This window comes from Ochotona princeps, chromosome 15 (assembly GCF_030435755.1).
Source record: "Ochotona princeps isolate mOchPri1 chromosome 15, mOchPri1.hap1, whole genome shotgun sequence".
NCBI classification, from domain to species: domain Eukaryota; kingdom Metazoa; phylum Chordata; class Mammalia; order Lagomorpha; family Ochotonidae; genus Ochotona; species Ochotona princeps.
Genome location: NC_080846.1, coordinates 28878836 through 28906177, shown reverse-complemented (window position 1 = coordinate 28906177; position 27342 = coordinate 28878836). Strand labels below are relative to the sequence as shown.

At 35.7% G+C, this 27342-nt stretch overlaps 1 non-coding gene across 1 annotated transcript; it reads right to left on the bottom strand.

The window, feature by feature from the left end:
- Positions 1–18446: 18446 nt before the first annotated feature.
- LOC118757650 (U6 spliceosomal RNA) lies at positions 18447–18553 on the bottom strand. The gene has a single exon (XR_004995308.2). It is a non-coding gene; the product is annotated as a U6 spliceosomal RNA (small nuclear RNA).
- Positions 18554–27342: the final 8789 nt, after the last annotated feature.

Here is a 27342-nt window from a genome sequence, read left to right as displayed (position 1 = left end):
TAGTTACACTAAACTAATGAGTTTTGCTCTTTCTGACAATCCCTTGGTTCAATAATTGGTGAATTTAGTAATTTCTTAGATCTAAAAAGGATGATTTTTCTATCTTTGGTTATCATGAAAGATTTTCTACACTGAAATAAATACACTGGCCAGTCAACTTCATTAGCAAAACACTCCAAGCCATTGGCTGCGTTACATAAAATACTAGGCTGTCTGTCTATTCATTCAAAAAAATCATTAAACACTGAAGTACTCTGCATGTAATTTAAATTGATTGCGCCAACTTTCCAGTATTATTTTCATTGCATAAATGGATTTGTCTTTTTTATTATATAAAGTGAAATTTTTAAATTAAAAATGGTCCTAGAGAAATATTAATATATTTCCTGCTTAGGGTAATTTAAAATCTCTTGAATATTTCAAAATAGCTAGAAAACAAGTTCTAAATGTTCTCAACACAAAGAAATAGTAAATGTTTAAGGTGATAAATATACCTTGATTGGGTTATGACACATCATGCATATGTATGCAAATATCATATTTAATTCCGTTTATCTGTACAATTATAAAGTGCCATATAAAAATTGGTTAGAGGAGCAAGTGTTGTGACATTTCAGGTTAATTATTGCTTGGAACATCCACATTCCACATCAGAATCTCAGAATCCCAACTCCTCTGTTTCAGATCCAGGTTACTGCTAAGGCATCTGGGAGTAGGTGGTGGAGAGTACTATGTGCTTGGGCTCCTGACATCCAGTTGAGAGACCAGGATGCAGTTCCTGACTCCTGGCTTCCACCTGGCCTGTCTCGAACCTTGCTTCTGCAGACATCTGGAGAACGGACCAGGGATTGGAAGATACTGTTGCTTGCTTCCTAGTGCTCTCTCTCTCCCTCTCTCTGTCTCATTCTCGCATCATATGCTTTAAAAAAATTATGTTGTCATTGATAAGTAGGCAGATTATCTGGTTCATTTGTTGATATATTTCACTTTTAACTGACTTTTCTTTAAAAAAAAGTTTGGAAAGCAAAATGAGAATAGTAAAGAAATAAAAGAAAAAGAAGAATTGAAAAGAGGGAAGAAAAGAAGAAAGAAAGAAAGTTAATTCAGCCAAAAGTAAAATATATTTTCTACAAGCCAGTTTACAAACAGTTGTTGCATTTCTTTTAAAGATTTTTTATTATTATTGGAAAGCCGGATATACAGAGAGGAGGAGAGACAGAGAGGAAGATCTTCCATCTGATGATTCACTCCCCAAGTGAGCCGCAACGGGCCTGTACAGGCCGATCCGATGCCGGGACCAGGAACCTCTTCCAGGTCTCCCACGCGGGAGCAGGGTCCCAAAGGTTTGGGCCGTCCTCAACTGCTTTCCCAGGCCACAAGCAGGGAGCTGGATGGGAAGTGGAGCTGCCGGGATTAGAACCGACGCCCGTATGGGATCCCGGGGCGTTCAAGGCGAGGACTTTAGCCGCTAGGCCACGCCGCCGGGCCCTGTTGCATTTTTTTCATAGGACTTCAGCATTAGATTCTCCCAGCTGATCTGTTCATGAATCAGGATGATCAGCAAGTCTTCACAGTTTTGCTGGGTCTTTGCACAGAGATCTGGTGGTCCCAGGTTGTCTTTCTGCAGAATAATGTTTAATGCACGGTATAGAACATTGTTGAAAACTTGCCAGGGCTGACATGGATTTGGCAGACACTTTCTGGAGCTCCTGGTGCCAACAAGATGTCTTTGCTAGGTGAAAACAAATAGGAACCAAAATTCTTCTCAGCCTGCCGAGATAAAAGATTCCTGGGAACCGCACAGTGTTAGATTACTGCACAAAACCCTTCATTTTGTGCTCTTGTTCTGAGTTGTGTTTTTGTTGCAATTGGCTCCCTGCCAAGAAACTTGCTATGCTCTGCTGGGTTAACCATGATAGGCAGGTGGTATGACGAGGACTACTAGTTGATTTGACAGGAACCAAGTGGATTTTAGGATTAGATCCACCACAAGAGGGTAGTATACATCTTTAAATTTCAATGGTAATGCTTGGGCCCTGCCTCCATCTTTTCAGATTAGTCTCTTTATCTCTTTTGTCTTTTACTTCTCCTTTTTCTCTGGGAACTCATTTCAATTGCCATGGTACAAACTCACATTGCAGTGGTAATTTATAAGATTCAGAAATTTCAAAAAGTTAAGGCTGGCGTTTGATCTTAGGGCCATGATACTTGTTCACATCAGACAACCTAGCCTCAAGCCCACACTCAGCTCCAAATTCCAGGTTCCTGCTAATGCAAACCCTGGGAAGCAATGACAGTGCTTGAAAAATTCAGTCCCTGTCACTGCCAAACTCTCCCAGTTGGGAAATCTGTTCTGAGTTCCCAACTCCTTGATACTATCATGGATATTTGAAAAACAAATTTGTAAATGATCTCTCTCCCTCTGCCTGTCTAGTAATTTACTTTTTTTAAGTCAAAAGCAATCAATGACACTTGTAGAAAAGGAATTTCAAAGGGTTAAACCCTGTAGTGATGAAACACTGACATATATTTAAATGTCATGAAGCCTCCTCACACGAAACTAAGGGATGTTTTGTTAGTGTTTATTATCTACACATTAGAAATAACAGGGATTGTCTGAAGATGAATTTTGATTCACAACTGCTTATGTCACTTAAAATGGCAAGAATATGACTTATTTATAATGATTCTATGCAGATTTCTATGAACTCTTCCTAATGCAAAGGACTGAAGATACAATGAAGACAAACCTTTAGTTTTATGGAGCTTCTATGTGAGTGGAAAGGAGAAAGAAGTGAGTTCACAAATGTGTGTGTGTGTGCACATGCATGTGTGTGTGCGTGGGGGCTATGAAGGAATCATAATCAGATAAAGGATACATGCAGTTAAAATGATAATGCTATTCTTAAATACGACAGTTAAGAAACACCCTTCTGAATTAAATAGAGTTGTGAGAACATAGAAATCAAGCGGCATTTATCTAGACATGTAATATGTATTTCTTCAATAGCTTATTATACATAATGCTGGTCAGATGAACTCTTTATCTTTTCTTTGTATTGCCCAGTTGTTAATTATTGCTACTTTTTAAAAAAGATGTACTTATTTTTCTTGGAAAGCAAGATATACATAGAGGAGGAGAGACAGAGAGGAAGATCTGTCTGATGATTCACTCCCCATCCGCTGGTTCACTCCAGCAACAGCTGGAGCTGCAGCGATCTGAAGTCAAGAGCCAGGAGTGTCATTTGGGTCTCCCATGTGGGTGCCGGGTCTCATGTCTTTGGGCCATTCTTGATTGCTTTCTCAGGCCACAAGCAGGGAGCTGGATGGGAAGTGGTGTAGCTGGGATTAGAACTGGCGCCCATATGGGATCCTGGTGCTTGCAAAGCAAGGACTTTAGCTGCTAGGCTACCACACTGGGCCCTAGTCATTGCTATGGTGACATATACAGATTGGCGGTGTTAAATCTTGGTATCAAAACCTTGGGTGTCATGACCTCAAAGGATTACTTTGTTTTCTTTTATATAATATGATTTTATGTGTTACAAAACAAGTCAAGTATCTAACATAATGCTTGGACCACAACTCATACTTAATACCAGTTACTGAAATGTTTATAAATAATGTATGGCTGTATTTTCATATATATTAATGCTGGTGATATAAATTTGGGAAAAGTTTAATATTAGAATTTTCCATATAATCTAATGATATGTGAGTAAAAAGAGTGATATAAAAACATTAAAATATACAAGGTTTCCACAAGCACATGGTTGAGGCAGGTATCTGACACAGTTATTGGGACACTGCTTGGGATGTGGGAATCCCACATCAGAGTGCCTGGGCTCTAGCTTCATCTCCGCTTCAGGTTCCTGTTTCTTCCTAAGGCATACCCTGTGAGCCAGGTAGTGATGGCTTGATTGCCTTTATTCTTTGCTAATGTTGGAGAACCACATGGAGTCCATCTGTCTTTGGGTTTGGCTCAGTCTTGGCTATTATGTATTAGGGGAGTGGGACAGTGAATGGAGTTTCTCATCTTCTCTATATCACTGCATTTAAGATAAATGAAAATAAACACGGAACTAAAAGAAAAGCATATTCTCCACGAATTTTTTTCTGAAGTCCTTTTGTATAGAGGCTATAACTTTTCTATATATTAAAGTAAGTTATCTCATAAGTAATCATTTTCAAGGTATTAGTTCAAGGCACTCCTTTACTTTGAAAATTTTATGTCTAGTTTTTGTTCTTCCTCTGATCTCTGTTGAAGTGCTGAGGTCAAGCGATACCAATCATGCAGCTATGGAAATTGGAGTAGTCCCTGAATTTGTTGCCAAACTGTCTACAAATTCTGGTGACCTTTCATTTTTCTTTATCTTATTTATTTGTATATTTATTTGAGATCCAGGGAAAAATAGGCACAGACAGAGATCACACTGCAAAACCGGCTCAGACCATAAAAGCCCATAACAACTGAGGCTGGCGCACGCTGAGTCTGGCATTCTGGAATTCCATCTAGGTCTCCCACAAGGACAGTAGGTATTAAAGTATTTGAGTCATCACCTGCTGTTCCTCAACATATATTTTAGCAGAAAATTAAAACCAAAAGGGGACCCAGGGTTGTAACTCAGTCACAGCATTGGATACAGACACCGTAACTGGTATCTTAACTGGCATCTCAAGAGCTTTGCCAACCATTGTTCCCTTACCCTATGCCAGCAGGCAGATGTAAGTAACAGCTCTACAAATCTCAGGGGCCACATACTCAGAAGGGGGGTGGTACCTACACCCAGAAATTCCTCCTACTTTCTCAAGGACTTTATGTTGATTACTTTCTGACCTACCCAGGATTCTGGTCTCAGGATTGGGTTGGCCTGGTGACTTCTTGTCCAACAAATACCTTTCAGTTATACCATTCAAATCTCTTTGAACTTAGATTAGTATTTCTCAGGCATTATTACCAACAAGAAATCCCCATGAGACTTTTTAAAGTAGCAGATGTCTAACTGTCCAGGATTTCAGATTCATGAACTCTGATTTCTAACCAGTTTCTCGATGATGTGAATGTTACTGGCCTGGAACCAGCACTTCAGCTAACCCTTCTTTATTATTTAAATCTTACTTCTCAGTCTTTCAAACTAAGTTCTTAACTAAAGTCTAATTTTGGGGACTATTCCTCTTTCATTAAAAGCCAGTTCTTACAAATCTCAAGGATTTGCATTTCAATCAATAGTTTGTATCTTTTTTCCTTACTATGTTTTATAAAATCAAAATACCAGGAAGAATACACACACACACACACACACACACACACACACACACACATATGTATGTGTATGCATAGGTGTATATGCATACAATTTCAAATATATGTTTCTATTAGGAAAAAGTTACAGATATTTGAATCTACTGTTCAGCATTTTATTTTTGCTTTCTGATTCAAAAATATCTTTTAGGCACATACAGTCTTCAAAACTCTAGAGGTATCATACTGTTTTGCAATTATGTCCTGTTAAATAATGCTTAGGCAGATTACAAGTACTTAGCTAGGTTAATATGAGCAACCATTTACAATCTGTTATATTTTGCTTATGGTAATTTTAAGAAATTATGTTGGACACACAAATGAACTAGCTGAACCTGCCAAATGAAAGTATATGCACTTAATCCTTTTTCTATTATGGTATTTAAATTAGAACAGAAGAATTGTTCTTTTTATAGCAGCTCCCAAAGAGCCTAAGCAAATACCTTGATCATCAAGGGCAGTAGTATACATAACTGCAAATAGATGGACACACAGGCATATACATATTTTTTGGTAAGTTATAATGAAACTAAACCAGATATAGTACTATGCACAGAGATTGTTATCAATTACATTTTCAATTTTCACAGTTTGAAGCCTGAAAGGTTGAGGTGTTCTTTATAAGCTTTTACTCAATTTGCCTTAGGTTTAACTGAAAACCATATCTATTTTGATTGTTATACTGCAAGGACAAAATTTTGATTGGTAGCTTTTTGCTTGTTTAATTAACCTTTGTTTGTAGCTTGCCCACTGGATCATTCCATTGCATAAATCAATGGCCTGCTTTTCCCACAGGAGTGTGTTCCTCTTACTCTATGTGCCATAGCTCTGGATTCTGCCTGGCATTTGCATTAATATGATAAACAAATCAAGTAAATGTACTTTAAAACTTGAAATAACTGCAAAATTGGAGGTAAAGCCTGAAAAGGAAATAGGTGTTCCAACACAGACGATATTTTTGAAAGCTGGGACCATCTTCATGGGTGATATTTCTAGTTTCAGGCATGGCTTTGTATTTGAAGCCCTATCAAATGTCTACCAGTCACTGTAATACAGTTCTACCAAGGCACTATATTTCTAAAACCATACAGTCCTTTTTGTTACTCCTCTTTGCCAGCTGTCTGCTGCTACTTGTCTATTGTGAGTAGTCAACTTCTCTTTTACATTTCTGTAGGCTGTTTCTGTGATAATTCTTCTATTAGAAAATACATTAGCTTTATTCAAGGGCTAATCTCATCGATATGCCACAGGTATAAATGTACTTTGGTCCAATATCTTGATCAATTCCACTTTACCAAGTAAAGACAATATTAACAGCCAGTGCTTGCCAATGAAGCCTGTCCAAACACTGGTACTAAGTAAAAAGGGTGACAATGTTTAAGGCCTCTGTAAGCTTGGAGCACCCATTGTGGTTTCTAGAGTCTGGGATAGTCTTGATTGCTTTCCATGGATACCCTGTATACTGTAAACCTACTGTTTTGTCACTTAGACTCCAGCTACATTTTATTTCGTAAACTCTTACTCTTCTTAAGGGAGGGGGTGGGTAACTCTGCTACAACTTAGTCTGCTTTACTGTAAAGAAGCTGTCTTGACCTTGCATCTTCGCAGTAACACAGAGCTCCTTTTAACCTTTGTTGTATTCATGTTCCCACAGTAAACGTATTGCTTCAGCTGCACCAATGTATTTCATACATACAGATTTTACTGGAACTTAGTGGAAGGAAAGTTATTATTTGTTTTGACATTTTCATAAAGGAGGTCTAAACTAATACACATCATTTTCATTTCACTGATGATCATTTGTCACTAAGTGAGGTTGAAGACAGCTGCCTAAAACTAAGTCACAAAAATGAAAATTGCAAGTCTTTGGGGGTTACTTTTAAAGGGATGTTCTTGAAAATATCATCTGAGCACCCAGTGCATATCATGTCTCAAGTTGTTCCTACTCCTGAACTTCTCCGTTAGCCAATCCAATATTACATTTTTGTTTGAATATTGGATTTCTGCTACACTTAACTAAACCACATCTTATAGCACTTTTACTGATACAGCGCTCATAGCTGTTATTGGCATTGATAGTTATAAAAACAAAATCATGATACAATAATAGACACTAGGAAAAAGCAAATGTGTAATCATGTGATAACACTGATAACAGTGAAAGCTGTTTATTAGGTATTAACACCTAGCATTTCACACCCAATTCTAAGATTATATTGTTTGATGATATATGCTCTCTACTAACATACACAGGGTCTTCAAAGTTCACCAAAAATGCACATCATGAACAAACTGTGCCTGGATTTGTAACTGGTACTATGGAGCAGTGGAATAAACTGCCCCTTGCAAAGGTAACAGCCTAGATCGCAGCATTTGTTAAATTCTTGGCTGTTCTGTTTCCAGTCCAGCTCCCTGTTAATTTTCCTGGAAAGCCACTGAGAATGACTCTAATACCTGGGCCTCTGCCACGCACTTGGAGAGGATTTACTAGTTTCTGGCTTCTGGTTACCCCAGTACTGGCAGTGTAAAAATCTGGAGAATAAGCCAACAAGTGAAAGATCTGTGTGTATGTCTCTCCCTCTGTTACTATTTCACATAAATAATAAATACATACATAAATTTTAAAACAAAATAGAAGTTTTGCACCAAAATAAGTTTATTTATTAATTCTACCTTTCATGAACTTTTTGAGCTACTATTATTTGAAACTTGCATGCTTTTTTTTTTTTTTCATTTTTGATTTTGTCCCAAGTCTACTTAATTGTCATGAAACTTCTCTGGTTTAATATCATTTACAGTTATTTTCTATTTTATTAAGCCAATTCCTAGTAAGAAAGAGTTACTGTATAAGTATTACATACTATACTAGAAACTAATGGTGAGCTATGGTTGTAACAGAATACAGTGACAGCTCTGAGCCTTGTAGGTCAGGAGAGAGTTGCTGCCTTGCATAGAGTTTGCCCAGCAAGACCTTGGTTCTCAGAATGATTGTCATTTCATTGTATTACACTGAGCCTTTAAACAATCCATAATTTATTGCATGTCTTCTTGAATGTGTGCTTCCAGAACAGAGTCAGCAATGTACAGACTTCCCCAAATAACTTTATCAAGGTCTGCAATGTATGCCTTTGAACCTCAAGAACAGGAGATTCCTATACCTTTTAAGTACTGGAATCCAGGTTTCTGGGATTAAAGCTGATCCCTGGATAAATATAAAATCTGAAAAGTAATTTTTACCTCCATGCTGATAGCTTTAATTAACACTCTCAGGGAAAAACGCTTTTCCTGACTGGAATATTTTCCCAATACACACAGGTATTTTTTAAGATCTTGGACTTGTCTGAATTGTGAGAGATGTCTTTTGGACTTAGTTTCCTTCTCTTGGAACCTGAGGATGTTTTAGAGGGCTATGCACTGAGTACTAGTTATTATTAAGAGAGTTGATACTGATCAGTCCTCAAAAGAAGATGAATACACTATAGTTATAAAATAATCAAAATCTAATTTTACATATTTTTGATGACCGCTCCCATTCTTTTTCCTTCCAGAAAAGTTGTAACCACGTTATTGTTCATATAATCCTACTTGTACTCAGCACCCAGAGAGTATGCTAACATCAGATGGCTCTCATGGGAGAAGAGAAACAAAGTTTAGGTGAAGGAATCACCAATAGCAAATTCTTTGCAATCCAATGCAGTTGTGGAATCAGAGCACAAAAGAAATGATCTATCAGCATAGCCTCAAGGTCACAATTTCCAATTCAGAGAGTCACCCAAGAGAGGGCTGCAGAATTAGTAAGTGCTTCTGGGACTGCTGCGGAAAGCAGTGCGCGACGAAACACCATTTATAAAAGTGAAGAAGCTACAGTGAATACTAATTTTTTTCTCCTTTCTGGGTAAATGATAGAATGAGTAAGCACCTGTTACTGAACTGGAATCCTATGAAATAAGAAGTGATTAGTAATGATGATTTACTGGAGGCATTGAGAATAGTAACCACTGGTGATGATGATGATAAGCAAAACAAAAAAAAATCATCAGTGACAGGAGGAATATAAGAAAAAACAAAAAACTACAAAATGACATCAAAGTCAACTACCAAAGATAAAGGCATTTCGCATTTGTTCTTTAAGAGATGGGAAACTTGGTAGGAAGGAGAAATGTAATGACATTGGTGTCATGAATTGCATGTGTGTGTCTCCCCAAATTACATACGTAGAAGATTTCATCTCCAATGCTATTGTTATTGGGAGTTGGGACAATTAGACTGTGATGAAGTTCAGATGAGGGCTTGGGAATGGGTCTCAAAATACAGCCGGTTCCTTTTTATGAAAAAATCCCTCTCTGGCAGCCGTTGAAAAATGCCTTGAGACTGTAACTCAGGAAGAGGGCCCAAAGAACAACCAATTGTATTGGCATCCTTACCTTGGACTTCCCACCCTCAGTAACTGAAAATAAATGTTCAAGCCTTCTGGCCTTTTATTTTTCAATAGTAGTTTAAGCATATTATTACACTGGGTGAGATACAAGTTTAAAAGTTTCACATTCAGACATTTGGAGGATAAAGCTAACGTTGAGTTTCATAAAAACCTCTGCAGTCCTCTTGGGGTTTCATATTAAATATGTGGAGTTTTTTTGGTAAAGTCATAAAATTAATTCTAATAAAACATTAATAAGTAAAATGAATAATGTAACTAGCTATAATTCACCTTATTACACACTAGCTAATTTTTTAAAGACACTTTTCCTATCATGAGTTTGATCATTCCCAGAGAGATTAAAAGACTTGCTAAGAACACAGAGAAAACTGATCAGAAATGTGACAAGAATATACGCTCCCTAATCTCACCATTTGATGCATGTCTGGGGAAAATGTAACCCCACTGCTGACAAAATGTCTACAGTTCCATGTTTATTGACTCATGATTTATAATATCCAAGACATGGAAACAATCAAAGTGTCCATTATTTTTAAATAGATATGGACATGTGATGATCCATATAAAAAAATGGAATACAACCCAGCCATTAAAAATGGCAAAATATTGTCTTTACAACAATATTTGTGGAATTATAAGATAGTATATTAAGTCAAATTTCAAGGAGCTGGAAATATTTATGTTTAGCAGCTATTACACTATGTATACATATGTCAAAATATCACAAGGGATGTAATAAATATGTATACATTTTAGTGCTGAAATGATGTTCTCTAAGATTTTTCCAATAACATCAAATCCTCTCAAACATGTATCTCCAGTTCCACAAATAATTAACATGGAAAATGTCAAATGCATTTTTGTACATAGTTTCATCACTTTTTAAATTCAAAGTGTTTTTCGCTGATATCAACTAGAAGTCATATCAGACAAAATTTGACTCCCTGAGAACAAATTCACACTTTATTCTATCTGTACTTTTTAAAAATATATTTATTTTTATTGGGAAGGCAGACTTACGGACAGAAGGAGAGACTGCTAAAGTTCTGTCCACTGGTTCATTTCCCAAGTGGCTGCAAGGGCCAGACCTGAGCAGAGCTGAAGACAAGAGTCAGGCAGTTCTTTCAAGTCTTCCACACAGGTGCAGGGTCCCAAGGCTCTAGTTGTCCTCTGTTGCTTTCCCAGGCCAGAACACACACAGGTGCTCATGTGGGATTCCAGCAGTTGCAAAGTGAGGACTTTAGCCACTAGGCTATCATGCCAGTTCCAGTTTCTTGCTCTTAACAATAAAAAATGTATAATACTGAAAGTGATACCACTTGATTTATTATTGGATTGTGTGATATAATTGGAGAACTAGAATTCATCTGGGCAATCATCTGTAGGGATTTTGTTTGATACCTTCCACAATATTGTGAGTACCAAAATAAGTAGAGAGAAAGCAAGAGAAAGAGCGAGAATAAATACCGTAAGAGTGTCACCAGGTAGTAAGCCTTAAGACAGGTAAAATAAATCTACAAGATTGGAGAAATGTCATACAATTCAGTATTTTCAACAAAATTTCTTCTAATGACTATCTACATGCTTGTTAAAAATTGCCAGTTTTTTTACACTTGCTATTTTTGTCTTCAAATTAGCTAACTTTTTAATATGCCCATTAAGTATACACAGAAAATGTCCTTGTCTATATGGTATAACCTTTTTTTTAAACATTTTCTAATTGTTTCACTTAGAGAACTAGAATGCAATTATCTTTCATTTTCCTGATACTGGCCATAGGATTCCTTTTTAGTTTATCAACAAATGCACTAAAATAATGTTGTCTCCAATTACTTCATGTTTATCCCAACTTGTTATTAGTTTATATGTTTCTGTTGTGCATTATCCTTCAAATTAATTATGCTATTATTCTTTCTATTAAAATTCATTTCTTTCTCATCTAACTTTCCCAGCTGTACATATCCATCTGTATTTTTGATCAAGCTGATTTATTACCTCTTGCTTCTAACATTTTATTAGTACAGATTTGGTTGTGCACTCGTTAGCATTTTCCACTGCCTGCTTAATGGATGTGTTGAATAATACCAGAGCACATTTTGATCCCTAGGGACCTTCTTGATACTTCTATCTTCCAATGAGGCATAATATAATTGTAGTGTTTCTATTCACTTGGCTAATTTCTATATTCTTATGGCACCATTATTTATATGCAATAAAGTCTTAAGTAATGAAACCCTCAATTACCTAGATTATTTTTTCAACACAACTTTTAGGAAAAAAAAAGCAAAAATGATGGCAAAACACTATCTGGGAAGTATTCAACTTAAATATACTCACTCTTGCCTCAGTTTTGCTTTAGCTAAGTCTCTTCTACCTTCCATGGCTACACGAGCAACTACATTTTTAAATGTTAATACTTGAGTACAGTATTTCCAGACATTGTAATAGGAAACTGCCTTAGACCCTACAGTATATGAAAAACCACTGAAAACTATTGGATCTGCTAACTTAATGGAGAGGACATTTCTCCAAATATGATTCTGTCCACCACCTCCAGGCATTGTGTCTGTATATGCAAAAATACTTTAAAGCATTTATGGTAAATGGAATTACGTGAGTTTATTTTGTTCCCAGGGCTTTGAAACCCACACATAGGCTTTTGGTAATACATATTTTTATGACCTTTGGTTCAAGATTTTTCATATGCACGGATTTCAAACTGCTTTTTTTCATCAAAATAAGCTATTTTTTAATTCCCCAAAGACTTGTCAATAAATCTTGTAGACAAATAATTAAAAATCTCAGATTCCTTTCTCTTCATGAACACACAGGATGCATTTTCTTGTTTAACCTTAAATGGGCTAATTTTGAGCTCATTGTGAATAAAAATTTTATGCACTTTATTTTTTCTTATGAAAGAACACTGGGGCACATGATCCATTCTACTTTAGAGTTCCTAAGACATTTCTATCTTAATCAACTCCTTTGCTGTGCAGGTATGAATATTCTAAAGGTATCTTTTCCCCACAGAATATGGAACTAAAAGTGAGTCATTGCATTTACAATAGCCAAGATTAGCAACTTTTAAAGGCTTATTTATATGCTAGAAAAGCAGAGTTACACAGAGGTTAGGAGAGACAGAGATCTTCCATCTGCTGAATCACACCTCAAATGGTCATAATAACTGCAGTAATTAAACTGAACAGCCAGGAGCTTATCTGTGCCTCCTATATGGGTGGCAAAGGTCCAGAGGCTATTTTCTTCTGCTTTGTCAGGAACATTCGCAGGGAGTTGGATAGAAAGAGGTGCAACTGGTCCTCAAATTGGCGCTCACGTGGGATGCTGGTACTTCATGTCACGTTTTAAACTGCCCATTCACATTATTGGCCTCCAGGCTTAGTATTGTATTGAAGTTGCCCGTTCAAAATGGATATTGCGTTTCCTATATATGTTATAGTGATTCCTGTTTGTTGTATATCACTAAGTTCTTTATGGAAACATTAAAATGGTGTGAAAATTGGCACCCTTTACTTTGGGTCCTTCACCTTTGTTGCCTATTCCCATATAAGGTTTAGATCCTATCAAGAAAATTAATCTTAGAAGGTAATTTCTCCATTGAGGCTACTGAAATGAACATACAGCTCACGCTGAGGCAGGCATATAAAATGAATCAACATCAATGGCCCATCGTGATGGCCTAGTGGTAAAGCCTCATTTTGCAAGTGCTAGGATCACATATGGATGGCAGTTCTTGTCCCAGGTGTCCCACTTCCCATCCAGCTCCCTGCTTGTGGCCTAGGAAAGCAATCAAGGATGCCCCAAAGCATTGGGACCCTGCACCCACATAGGAGACTCAGCCTGGCTCCTGGCTTTGGATTGGCTCAGCTTTGGTCATTGTGGCCACTTGGGGACTGAACCATCAGACTGAATATCTTCCTCTCTCTCTCTCTCTGCAAATCTGTCATTCCAATAAAAATATGTAAATCTTTACAAAGCAGAAGAATAAACATCACATGATTTGCATATCAACAGTAATAGACATGGAGTAAACTAGTTATTACAAAGGAAACAGTTTCTAGAGGAAATATGTGGCATAAATTTCCATAAAGAGCACAGTGAGTAAGTCTAACATCTCGAGAGAGGGAATCTATAGTATAAGAGTTCCATGGACTGGTAAACTTTGAATAGTAAAACAGGTAACTGGCAACAGATACCAAATTAAAACCATTATGTCAGGCACATAGTATAGAACCAACCAATCCTACATCACTATTGTGTTATATAAAAGCTGCACACGAAAGAACACTTCATGATCTATGGAAAGTCTTACTATAGGCAAAATAAATCTATTATAGAAAAAAAATCAGAATAATGGTTGCCAGGAAAGTGAGTCTGCACAAAGGGGTGGGAGATGGCTTAGAGTGGCCAAAAGGTAAATTTCAAGATTGACTATAGAATTCTAGGTATTTTGATAGAGATTTAGGTTACACACACTTAGGCTCTCAACCTGTTGTTCATTTCTCACATCACTCAACAGCCAGGACTGAGCCAGATGGAAACTGGAAAAAGGAAATGCGCCCAAATCACCTGTGAGGGTGGTCGGGACCCAACTACCTGAGTCCTAAGATCTGCTTCCTCCTAAGATCTGTTTTGGCAGGAAATTGGAATCAGGAACATGGGCTGAAAACTGAACACAGGCGCTGCAATTTGGGATATGAGTGTCCTAACTAGCCTTTTATCTCCTAAATTAAATACCTGAACATGTTGGAAAACCTAGTGAAATGTACTGATGTCTTCAATTTCCTTAAAATGCATCAGAAAAAAATGAATTTATGCAGGATAAAACAAGAGTAGTTAAAGCTAGTAGCTAGGAAAGATGTATGCAAGTATTCACTACACAAGTCTCTTCAACATTCTTTGAACTGTCAAGGCTTATTAAAAATGCCATATGGCAACAGTAGAAGTGATCTCCTAGGTTTTAGAACCTTAATTGTTAATTTTTGTCCCGTGAGCAGACAATGTGTAAGAGACTATGTTTTTGGTTCCTCCTTCTTAGAATGTGAGGCTGGTCCTGATTATTAAATTTGTGTAACAAATATCAGCAGGATAAAAACATGCCAAAATCTTTGATATAAGTTTAATGTGACACAGGAGATCTTGAAAGGCAAAGAAGATCCAAAGAAGTGGCCACATCTGTAATTTTTATAGTAGGTTTAAACAAGAGAGGCAATTGTGGAAACATCCCGAGGAGGTTAAAGAAACGTAATGTTTGTGATACTAAAGACTATTTGTGTAGAAATTTCACATTCTCAGCGTGTGAACCTTAATAACTACTTTGATCTGGAATAAAGAGAGAATATCTTCCACAGGGAGTTGTATTAACTTTCATGAAGTAAAAGGTAAAGATCAGAGTACTCTTTTGTGTTTGCTATATGTTTAAGTGCTTTCAGCTCAAAATAATCCTTATGCAAAAGTGGTAGATTTGGAAGTGATGATTTCTGCTGCCCTTCAGCAAATATAGTTCCTGACTTTGAAAAGTAACTGGACCATTTAACACTCACTGGGGAAAAACAGATGGCTTCTCTTAGTGGCACTATATTCTATAAAGTCCCCTGGAAAGTCCAGAAGAATCAAGTGTGAAGGATAGAAGTAATTGATAAGGAAAAAAAGATGGAGGCAAAAGTAGAGAATTCTTGAAGTATATATTGTATCATGTTATCAGCTATATACTTATGACACAAGAGATGTTACACATAGGAAAAAATTAAAGATTGGCATTTCTGCAACCTGAAAATGCCATTTTGAATGGAAAATGTTTGAAATTATGCTGCCCACATGATTTGCCTTATATTTTTAATGCATTTAGAATAATAATAAATGAAAAAGTATAAAATGAACCCAAAAGACAACTTTCCATCATATAATGAGAATTTTAAAATGTTCACCTAAAGTGAAATTAAAGGCAAGCTCATTTTGATGTGTTTTTTTTAATCTATGAAGAAAAGTTTATGGAAAACACCAATTATGAAAAATTGTTTATGGATTTTTATTTTTGCAACAAAATCAACTTATCTATTATTACAGCTTTCCATGAGCTTTTATAGATTTCTTCATAGTGTTGTCTTATTCTTTCTTAGTGATGATTAAAATGATTGTGTCATATAACTGAATGAATCATGAATTTATAAAGTATATTGGTTACCCAGATTAGGTGAATTAGGATCCTAATTCTATTTTAAAATAGAATATTATAGACATTTTTGAGTTTGTTTTTTCTCTATAGTTTATACACAGTGGCTAATAGAAACAACATGTAGATGCTACACAAAGTACAATTTTAACATTTTTGGACATGTCAGGATAGAAAAGTGAACAGAGAACAAATTTAAGAAAACTTAAGCGAAACGTAACAGTTTAGTTTTTGAAACAATAATGAGAAATTCTGGGCTTGTGAAGATGTAAAAATATTCACAAAAATGGAATTAAAACATAAAGTTGTGCCAACTGTGAAGCAACCATCTTATATGGGATCATGGTGGCTTCTCCACTTTTGATCCAGATACCTGTTCATCACCTGGAAAAGCAGAAGATGATGGCTCAGGTATTTGGGCTGCTGTCACCCTGGAAACCTGAAGGAAGCTCTTGGTTCCCTGCTGCAGCCTGATCCAGCTCTGGCTATTAAGAGTATCTGGGGAGTGAGCCAGTGGCTAGAGGATCTCTCTGTATTTAACTCTTTCAAAACAAAGTTTAAGCAGAGAGAAAGAGAAAGAGAGAAAGAGAGAGAGAAAGCTGAAGTCGGAGTTTGATGCAGCATTCACACACCAGATGAGACACTCACATCCCATGACAGAATGTCTGAATTGGGTTCCAAACTCCAGTTCATGCACTCTTGGGGTAGGTAGCAATGAATTACTTCAGTAGTTGAATCCATGACACCACTTGAGAAACTCAGTTGAGATTCCAGCCCCCAGTTTTGACCTAATTCAGTATAACAGCTTTGGCTATTATGTGCATTGGGGGAGTAAGCAAGCAGATGGGATCTCTCTCTCTCTTTCTCTTTTCAAATGTATAAAAATAAATAAAACAAAAAATAAGGTTGTTTCTTGGTCTAAAAATTATTTAATAGTCACACACAGATTTGTCATAATATACATTTTGAATTATTTAATGAGTTTATAATATTTGTTTATTTTAATTTTAGATTTTGTGGTCATATCACAGAAAGCAGAAAACATGCTTGGTTAACTACATTGTATATATTTTTTCAATAAATATATGCAGCATTATTATTTATTGTGTATCCTTGGAAAATTCAAAGTCCACTTAAAAGCAAAGATTTTTTTAAAAGGAGAAACATATACCATCTTTTCTTTTCAGAACTGTTAAAATTATATTTCAAAAACTCTAGGCAAATGAAAGTTAAAAAAAATGATTTACATTGAACTAAGCATATAGAAGAAATGTAAACACAGAGACACTTAAGTCCAAATTTGCTCAATTGCAACCACGATTTTGCACCTGCAGTGTGTGGGCACAATTTAAATAACATCTGGCATTATTTTAAGTATAGTAATCAACAATTGTGGAAGCATTTAAATTATGACTGCATTTATGGGGCAAGAGAGAAAATGCAAGTAAGATGTAAGTTTAAGATAGATTTAAACTCAGGATTTCTATATGACTCATTCTTTAAATTTGAGAGACCAAAGCCAAAGCTGATGAGAGCCTAACAGTCAAGTGGTGTGAAGACACAGGCCATTCAATCGCAGAATGCTGAAAAGAGGGTTGACTTTGGAGACAGTTATGGTTAGTAGTTCAGCTTTGCATTTTTTTAAGAAAAATATTTTTTTCTGCATCTTGAAAATTGACAGGCTCATCAAAACCAGAAGCTGGCCATCACTATTAAATTATAAAAGGTTATATATTTCCCAGCACAAAACCTGAAGCAAGGGAGTAAGAGGTTGAGTAACGAATGCGTAGTTTCTCTTCCCTAACTCAACATTCAACTAATTCATACTTTGTTTAAATAGGTGTAGATTTATAGAAACATATCATATTACCCAATGGTATGTGAATACACATGGAGACTAAAGCCTATTGAAAATGAAATTTCTTTCCAACATTCTTTTATCTTCTATCTTCCTCTATTGGCACTGGTCACGGCTTATTGATGGTAAACATAGCTAATAAGGATATCACATTGTATTACATGACAGTAGCACTTGCAGGTGAACCTGGTGTACAACTATCTTAAGTAAAACACCAATTTGCATAGAACCCTGTGCATTCCACAAAGGCAGTAGGCTGCTTAATTAGTACATATCCAATACCCTGGGATAACAAGTGTTTTCCTGATTGAATCCTCTCTCCAGAGGAAGGCTTACAAAACTGCCTAGCTTTAAAATTTTCTGTAATATTGTAATTTTAAAATATCATATACAATGAATAGTAATTGTATAACTGCCCTATATCGTGCTTCTATAAGCTAAATTGATTATAAGGGTAGTTAAAAATGAAGCTTAGTAACAAAGGCAAATGTTTAAAAGAAAAATGAAGAATTGCAATGTATAACACAAAACGACAAAAAAAAAAAATGTAGCTGATACACTGTTCGATGCTTCATTAATGTCTTTAGTCCCCCATGAACACATTTAGGTGCCAAAACTCAATTTGTCACATATTTATTCAGTTTTAATTTTTTAAATTAAAAATATGGAATGCTTCACAAATTTGCATGTCATCCTTGTCCAGGGGCCATGCTAATCTTCTCTGTATCGTCCTAATTTTAGTATATGTGCTGCTGAAGTGAGCACCGGTTTTAACTTTAAATTGCAATTATGCAGATACATTTCAGAAGAGAGAACGGGAAAGTGTGTGAAAGAAATTCAACACAATGAGTGGACATATACCTTACTTTAGGCTTCAGTTATAGCTAGAACAAGCTAGTGCACTTACACCCTACCTTAACTAGCACCTTTTCTTTCAGCATGACTACTAGAAACTTTCTTAAAAATGATTAACTGAATTTTCTGAAATGTATGCAAAAGATACATAATGATCTCTTCTGGCAGTTTGCAACCATTAAAATTGTCTTTAATGACAGATGAAATCTTACAGAAAACGGTATTTCAGTTCCACTTCACAGAGAAGAGAGAGCATTTATATTGTCATTACTTGTCACTAATCATGCTACTTACATTTTCACACATTGCATGAGTTCTCAATATTGCTGATTATATTTAACCCAATAGCTACAAGTTTATATGATTTTATTTTCCATTTACTAAAAACTGTAATTCATGCTTTTCAATTTGAAAGTTTTTATTTTTAAATATTTTATGTTTAGCATGATAAACCATTTTTATAGCTCTGTTTTATCAATGTATACAAGTAAAAATGAAAGCATTTTCATCCAGAATGACATCAGATGATTTATATACCAAAGGACCTGTCAGATATGTTACCAATATCAGCTATATCTTCTAAGCAGAAGCACTGGAAATTCAGCCAGTGAGAACCATCTCTTCTTTGTGAAATCTCAACAAGGATAATAAACGGAAAAGCCCAAGTGAATTGATCAGGAAGTTCCAATTAACATTTCAAAGTATGAAACACTACTCAGTATGTGCTTTGTTTCCATAAGTACTCATGAATAAATTCTTCTCAGATGATTATTTTGTCACTTTGATCTAATTTAAACAACAAAAAAATAAGAGACTTAAGAGTTATCAGCAAGTGCTACAATTAAAAATTGCCAAAATTATGAAAAATAATGCCCTTATTCTGTAATGAAGGCCTAGGAATACACGACTGGTGCTACCTTCCCGTCCCTCAATAATGGCTGGCAGTTGTGAAAGGTAGAGGCGCACCGAACAAATGATGGAGAATGCTGGAAATATCTACGTATCATTAAAAACCTTGCCTGCTTTACACTGATTGAATCACAAATATCCACATTTGCAATAGTTGTCACTATATAATTAGAATCTTGACTTGAAACATCTATTCAGAAAGGCATATTCTTTTCTTTTTCTTACACAGTGACAACACATGCTTTCCATGTGACTCAATTTCTGGTAGAAAAGTTGCAATCTAAGTTCTAAAATTCATTACTTTTTAATTTCATATTTCTTAAAAAGTAATGCATTGAACAAGAACATTTTGTGACAACTGACATACAAAATCTTGAAATACTGTCACATCTTAGATATATATTTTTCCAACTGGTGAATGAATCTGGTTGATACTTTTATAATCTATAGAATAGTATTTGTTATTGACTTTTATTAATACTGAATTGTCAATAAGTTAGCAAGTTTCAACTCATTTCTTTTTTTTTTTTTTTTTAAGATTTATCTTATTTTTATTACAAAGTCAGATATACTGAGAGGAGGAGAGATAGAGAGGAAGTGGGACTGCCGGGATTAGAACCAGCGGCCATATGGGATCAAGGCAAGGACCTTAGCCACTAGGCCACGCTGCCGAGCCCTCAACTCATTTCTTAAAATGAAGTATTTTGTTGATTTTCGCCAGTTAAAGTGAATTTATTTTGACTGAGTTTCTTGTAATATTTAAGGATTTGTTAACTTGTTTATAATGTTGGTGCTATATAGCTGCAATATGAATGATGATTACACAGATCATAGTGCATTTAAGCCTATGAAAGACATGTCAAGAAGAGTTTAGACTAGTTGAGGTGACTTAAATCAGAAAACAAAAGATGATGAAGTCTATAAACCTTGATAACTGACAAGCATCTATGAATGCTTGCATTCTCTTTACTATAATTGTAAGATATGTTTGGGCAGGAAGATAGGAAACCATTTCAACACAAACAAGCAAGCTATTTGTACTTGCTGTGTTTATAGGATGAGTTCTGCTGCCTCATGACAGAATTAAGAAGTAGGTGGATACTGAGGAAATAAGCATGGCATGGCTTTGTCCTCAGTCATCTTAGGAAGCATTAGCATGGAGGATGGTTACAGCCAAAAATTGAGCAGCTAGTTGACTCTCAAGACCTCACTGGGATTTACCGTTAGAGCCCTTGTTTTCAATTATACACTTTTCTATTCTACCCTTCCCTCTCCTCCCCTCCCTTCCCCTCTTCCTCTCTTCCCTCCCCCTCCTCCATTCCCATCTCTGCTCCTCCCCTTCCTTTCTGTTTCCTCTGTTCTTTTCTTTTCATCCCTTTTTGATTCTTTGAGACTCTTCTCCCAGTTGTACAACCTATGTTGTTTGGCATCAGAAAGGAGACTTTTACTCTAGTAGCAGATGATAATTTCATCATTAGATAAAACAGTTGTGAATTTGCATGTATAATTTTATAGATATTTTATTTTTATGTATTTTAAAAGGCAGAAAAAAAAGTACAGGATGAGAAAGCTGCCCACATATTTTCATATACCCTTTTCTTTTTCCTTTACTCTCCAATTAAAAAAATGTTGATTTGATACCCTTATCTTTAGAATGGATTTAGATAATGGGTAGAATTTTCCCTTTAAAGGATTCCCTTATTTGTAGGTTATTTATCTTGTCTATACAAACGTGTTATGTCATTTTATTCATGGTAAACATTGTCTGGGACTAACAGAACTGTTTGTTTATGGTCACCATTCCAGCAGTGACATCTGTTGCAATTCCTACAACTCCTGAATTATGTGATACTAGATAACTTATTGAGGTGTTTTGTTTTCTCAGAAATCAAGGACTATGCTTAAATGAAAGGATTTTGCTAAAATTTACTAGTCTTTATTTTGTATGCTTCAATATTATCAGAGAAAGAGATAGCAATAACTACTAATTTGTGCACTTTATTCTAAGAGAATGGTATGTAGGTGAGATTTAAAAAGTAAACAGTACCACAGACACACTTGGTTATAGAAAATAATTTGCAAAATAGTTCAATTTATTCAAAATTTTTATAAGAATTTAGATTGTTGTGCAGTAAGAAACAATGAGATTCAATATCTTGAACGTTAGAAATATGTTTATGAGAATTTCTATATGTATTTAAAAAAATGGTTTATTTATTTATTTGAATGGTAGAATTACAGAGAAGGAAAGCAAAAGAGCGAAAGAGGGAGATTCTTCCATCCACTGATTTAGTGCCTACGTTGCTACAATGGTTTCTGAGCCAGGGTGAAAATCCAGGAGCCTGGAACTCCATGTGGGTTTCTCATGGATGACAAGTATTTGGACCATCCTCAACTGCTTTCCCAGGTGCCCAAATGCTTGAACAACATGGGCTTTCCCAGGTGCATTATCAGAGAGTTAGATCAGTAGTAGAGCAGCCAGAACCTGTACTGGCACACGGAGAGAATGCCAGTGTTACAGGCAGTGGCTTACCTAATGTTACACAATGCCAGCTCCTATGTATTTTCTTAAACTTAAAAGTCTTAGCGCAAAATCATTGACTGTCAACAAACCAGGAAACTAAGCTCTTTTCTGGTTTACTTTTGTTCCAACCCAAGGATATGGGCAAGATTGAAAGCCTCTCAACTAAACAGTGGGGAGAGATGAAAAAAAAAAAAAAAAAAGAGAGAGAACACAAAGGTTGTCTTCACATCAATCTGCAATAAAACTAACGTTTTCAGTATTTTCACGGAAAGATTTATTCCCAATTCCCGAAACAGCCCAACTGGTTCAAAAATTTTTATCTTAGCACTAAATATCCAAAGAACTAGAAAGCAATTTTAGAATCACATTGATACAGTAATGGAATAATTATGTTTACAAGCTGATAGGGCGTTTTATGAATAGCAAGATTTTGTACCAGTAACATCAGGTGTTCAGTTAACCTGACTTTTGGAAAAACTCATCCAGATGTCAGCTATTGAAAAAGGAAATCAAAGGAAAATTGAGGATGACGTAGAAACAGCCTTATCTTTGAATTGTCTAATTTTGGTGAGTTATGCTTTCCACCATACTATTCAGCGTTATAACATTTTGAAGTGAATTTCCTCTGAGGCCCAGATGAGGTAAATGAGTAGCTGAATAAAGGAAAAATGAGTTACCGGAGAAGAATGAATATTTTCTAATATATCGTCTCTCTCCCAGCTACAGCACAAGTATGTATGTAGTTAACTATTCTCCTAAACCTTAAAGCTATGTCCAGATTTATTATTTAATACTAAAGATGAAATAATACTTGAAGTTACACAAAATGTCAAATATTGGGGGTGTCATAATTATTGTCATTTAAATAAATTATAAATTAGCCTTCTCCTGGTACCTGAGCCAGAAATTTATGGGTGTGAATTACTAGGAGCTTGGTCCTTTCCACTGAACGATTACGGCCTTTTCTATGATAAAGACTATCATATAAGACCTCTCCAAAATAATAAAGAACAAAGAATCACCACTGCAGAGAAGAGTCTTTGGGGGACTTCTCATAGACAAGGCATTAACATTTTTTCCTTTCTAAGGATATACAATGATTCTTTTTAACAGGAGTCAGTGAAACTTTTCCTTCAAGGGTTAGATAGTGGATGTTTTAGAATTTTGTTTGCTATACAGTTTCTGTCACAAGTCATAAACTTTCTTATTATGTCAGAAAGGAAGCTAGAGACAGCGAGTAAACTAGGATCCAGTGAAATTTTGTTCACAAAACCAGGCCAAAATTTGTCCACTGACTCTGTGTTTCCTATTGCTGTAGATTATCTTTCACCATCCCCTTCACCAAAGGAAATTTTTTTTAGTCTTTTAGATCTGACTCACCATGGATACATCTTCATAGGAGATATTGAAGTTTCTCATTTTATTTTCAACTTCAATTGGAAGACAATCTAAGAGTCAAGCTTTCTTGATTTTTATTTAAATATTGAGTAAGCTACAAAAAGCGAATGTTGACATAACAAAAGGATGCGTTGTATCATGTAGCTCTGCATTTCTTTTAAGTACAAAAGGAATCTTTTTATTAGTAATTAGTGCATAGTTTATTTTGTTGTTTTGCTTTGTTTTGTTTTACAGACAATGAGAAAGAAAGAGACCTTCCATCTGCTGATTCAATCAGCTAATTCTCCAGATACCGGGCAAGACCAGGACTGGAACAGGACCACGCTTGAAACTGGGAGCTACCTCTGGGTCTCCCACATGGGTGCGTCACTTGTGCCATCACTGCTGCCTCCCAGGAACTGTATTAGTCAGGAACAGAACCAGGAATCAAAGCAGCACTCCGACATGGAATCCAGCTGCCTATTCCCTAGGCCAAACACTGTCCCCTTAGTATTTCCAAACGTAGCACACTAACAGCTAATGCGTCCCTATTTACAACAACCTTAGTTTCATAAGGGACACTTTTAAGTACAATTTCTATCAAGTCAAAGCAACACAACGCAATTTGTTGCTAATGTATGTAAGTGGCTGAAGTGGTAATCTGGAGAATCTTTCTTCCTATTCAAGTAGAAAATGAACTGAGGAGCCTCAGTGTCTCTCCTGTGAAGGTACATTCACGGTGAATCAGAACTAACTTATCTTACATAAGCAATCCTCAAGGCGTTTTAGGAAAATACGCAGTATATTTTAATTCTTCTTTGAATTGGAAAACAACAACTTCCATCTCCCGATTCTCATGGTAATACTAATCTCCTTTGTACTATAGATTTGATTTCAATGTGACTTTTCTCACTTTCACATGATAATGCGTTTGTTTAAAAAAAGGAAAAGTTAACTTGTTTTGTGAATTCCTTTCCAGTTTAAATCACACCAGAACTGCATTTGTTTGTCCATAGGATATGATTCCAGGCACACTTCTGACAACTCATCTGTACATACATCATTCTTGAAATATGATCCCCATAGTAGCCTGTGCGGTCTGACTTGCAGAGTACAACAAACCTCATATCTTCTAAATCTTGTAAACTGGCATTTTTTGATTATTGCAAATTGGGTTATGATAATAAACTATCTTGGCTAAATCTGTTCGTGTTTTGGGCGTATTCTGTCCTTTAGTCAGTTATTGGCAAGGTAAAAGCAGAACCAGAACATGTTTCAACAAACTCCCACATAAATTATTTTCTCTTCTTACCTGTGCAGCTGGTCATTCAATAGATGCTTCAAATTCATGCTATAATGTGGAATTCTACCTTGTGTGTTTTAATTTTGTGTGTTTTGTCTGGTAATAATTCAGGGCTGAAGGTCAGGGCTGAGTTCCTAAATCAATGAGCCTCTAGTTCTTAAACTAGAGCATTCTTTACGAGTAGTAAAATTCCAGGGAAAGGAAGTCTGGAAACAAATGTTCCTTGTGAAGGCTTGCTTTAATGTCCCAGACATGGCAGGACACTATATTTTCAGGTCTGTATTTCATGTTCTTTTGCTAGAATCAGTACTCTTCGGAAGAAAGGTGCATTTGGGAGCTTGAAACTGCTCCCAGGCTGATTTTTTTTTTAAACAGTCATTGGATCCACTGTGATTGGCAGCTCTGAGAACTCTCTGAAGCCGATGATCGGCAATGCAAGATGGCTTAAACACAGCAATGCTGTTTGATTGCCACTAACTGCATAAATCAGCAGTAAAAAAAAAATGAGTTTAAATGTATCAGTAAGGAATTAAATGGGATTCTTCATTACATAGAAATTTGGCGCATTTGATGGATTAATTTAAATATTTTCACCCATGTTAACTAGATTTGTCTTTATAAATATTATTTTTAAGTAGCTTGAGAGATCAAAGAAGAAAATTATGCTTAGCAGATACATGTTAGGCAAAACAAAACACAGATTTGAAACCATAAAAGGGCACAGGACACATAGTTAGTTTTATCAACGTCTCAAATCTTTCTCCTCAAGCTATTTAGATTGTGATCTGAAAATGAGCAAGGAATATTCCGACTCTTTAAAATCAATACGATGCAGCCCAGAATTGCCACATCAAGGCTATCCTCTATGGATCAACATTAGACTCATTTGCAAGCATATACTCTTCTCTAGTCTCATTCTGAGTAGTTCATTGATTCGATCTAAATAGTAGTAATAACATATGTATGAACTGGTTAAAAGCTCTCAGCACAAACTTAAGATTTCAAAATCAGTGTGACTTAGACCATGGTTACCATTTTCACACAGAAGTTATCATGCGCTGCTTGTTGACTTCCAGTTTACACTTTATTCTTAAACCTCTTTAAATTAAGAAAATAATTATTATCAGTTTTGAAAAGCATTGCTGGGCAGAGTGTTGTGGTGGGGATGGCAGGGCAGAGAGACGAGATTATCCGCCATTGTTTGACTTTGTTTATGACCACAATGACCTGGGTTGGCCCAGGAAAAAGCCAGATAGCTGGAATTCTGTCCTAGTCTCCCATGTGGATGACAAGAGCGTTGGGGGGGGAGGGGCTGGATCAGAAGTTTTCTAAATTCCTTTCTTAAGTGAAAGTCTCACAAGGAGTAGAAAAAAAAAATCAGGACAACTCTCTGGGATCCCCTTTATAAGGGAATTAATCCCTTTCTTAAAGGTTTCACTCTTAATTTAATCACCACAAAGACCCCACTTACAAATACCATCATACTGAAGATTGAAATGTCAACATATCTTGGGGACTGACATTTCAAAATTCAAATCTGAAGAGGACACAAACAGCACGAAGCACGTCTCTGCTCACAAAATACTTTGTACTTCCTGAAATTAGATGCGGGACAGTTCCCTCCTTTTTTTTGTTCTGTTTTGTTTTTAGCAGTGGCTTTATTTGTAGAATATACTTCTTTTATGTTTTCAATCAATGGAGTAGTTTTGCACTAAACATATACGTTATTTCTGCTATAAACTCTTCCCCGCCAGCCCCATTTTTAAAAAAATCTTCATGCTTCATCAGCCTTTTCAGGTTCATGAAAGAAAATTCTATTTCAGTTTTTTCTTATTTCAACAGGAATTAGGGCAAATTGTACACAAAAATTGTCAATAAATATTTTCTATTTACTATATTCAGACCAACAAATCCTGGACTAGGTTGATAGAACATATTTCAAAATGTTTCAATTCAATTCTTTGTGAAGATCACCTTTATTTTGGTTATTAGAATTTTTTATCTTAATTTTTTTGGCTGCTTGGTAGAGGCTTGTCTATTTTGTTTATTTTTTCACAGGAGTAACTTGGTTCTGATGAGTTTCCTTTACTATTTCCTGTTTTATTTCATTGATTTATACCCTAATTGCTATTTCTTTGCTCTGTTTGCTTTAGGCTTTAAATAATCTTTTTTTTTTTCAGTTTCATAAGACAGAAGCTATTTATTGATTTTAGATCTCCATCTTTTGTAATGCATGTATTCAATACTATAAATTTGCCTCTAACCTGTTTTTCCTGCATCCCACAGCTTCTGTTTATTTTTGTTTTGTTCCGAGTACTTTTAAAATTTTTGTGACAGCATCTTTCTTGCATTGTGTGTTTCTGAGCTGTGTGCTAGTTAATCTTCAAATATTTTTTCATTTTACAACTATTTCCCAGACAGTTTTGATTTCTACTTTATTCCTATGTGGTCTGAAACATGCTTTATATGATGTTTATTCTTTGAATTTGTTCAAAAATTTTTTTATCTTGGTGCATCTTCCATATAAACTTGAGGATAAAGGATATTTTACGATTGTTTAATCGAGAATTTGGGGGCCAACATTGT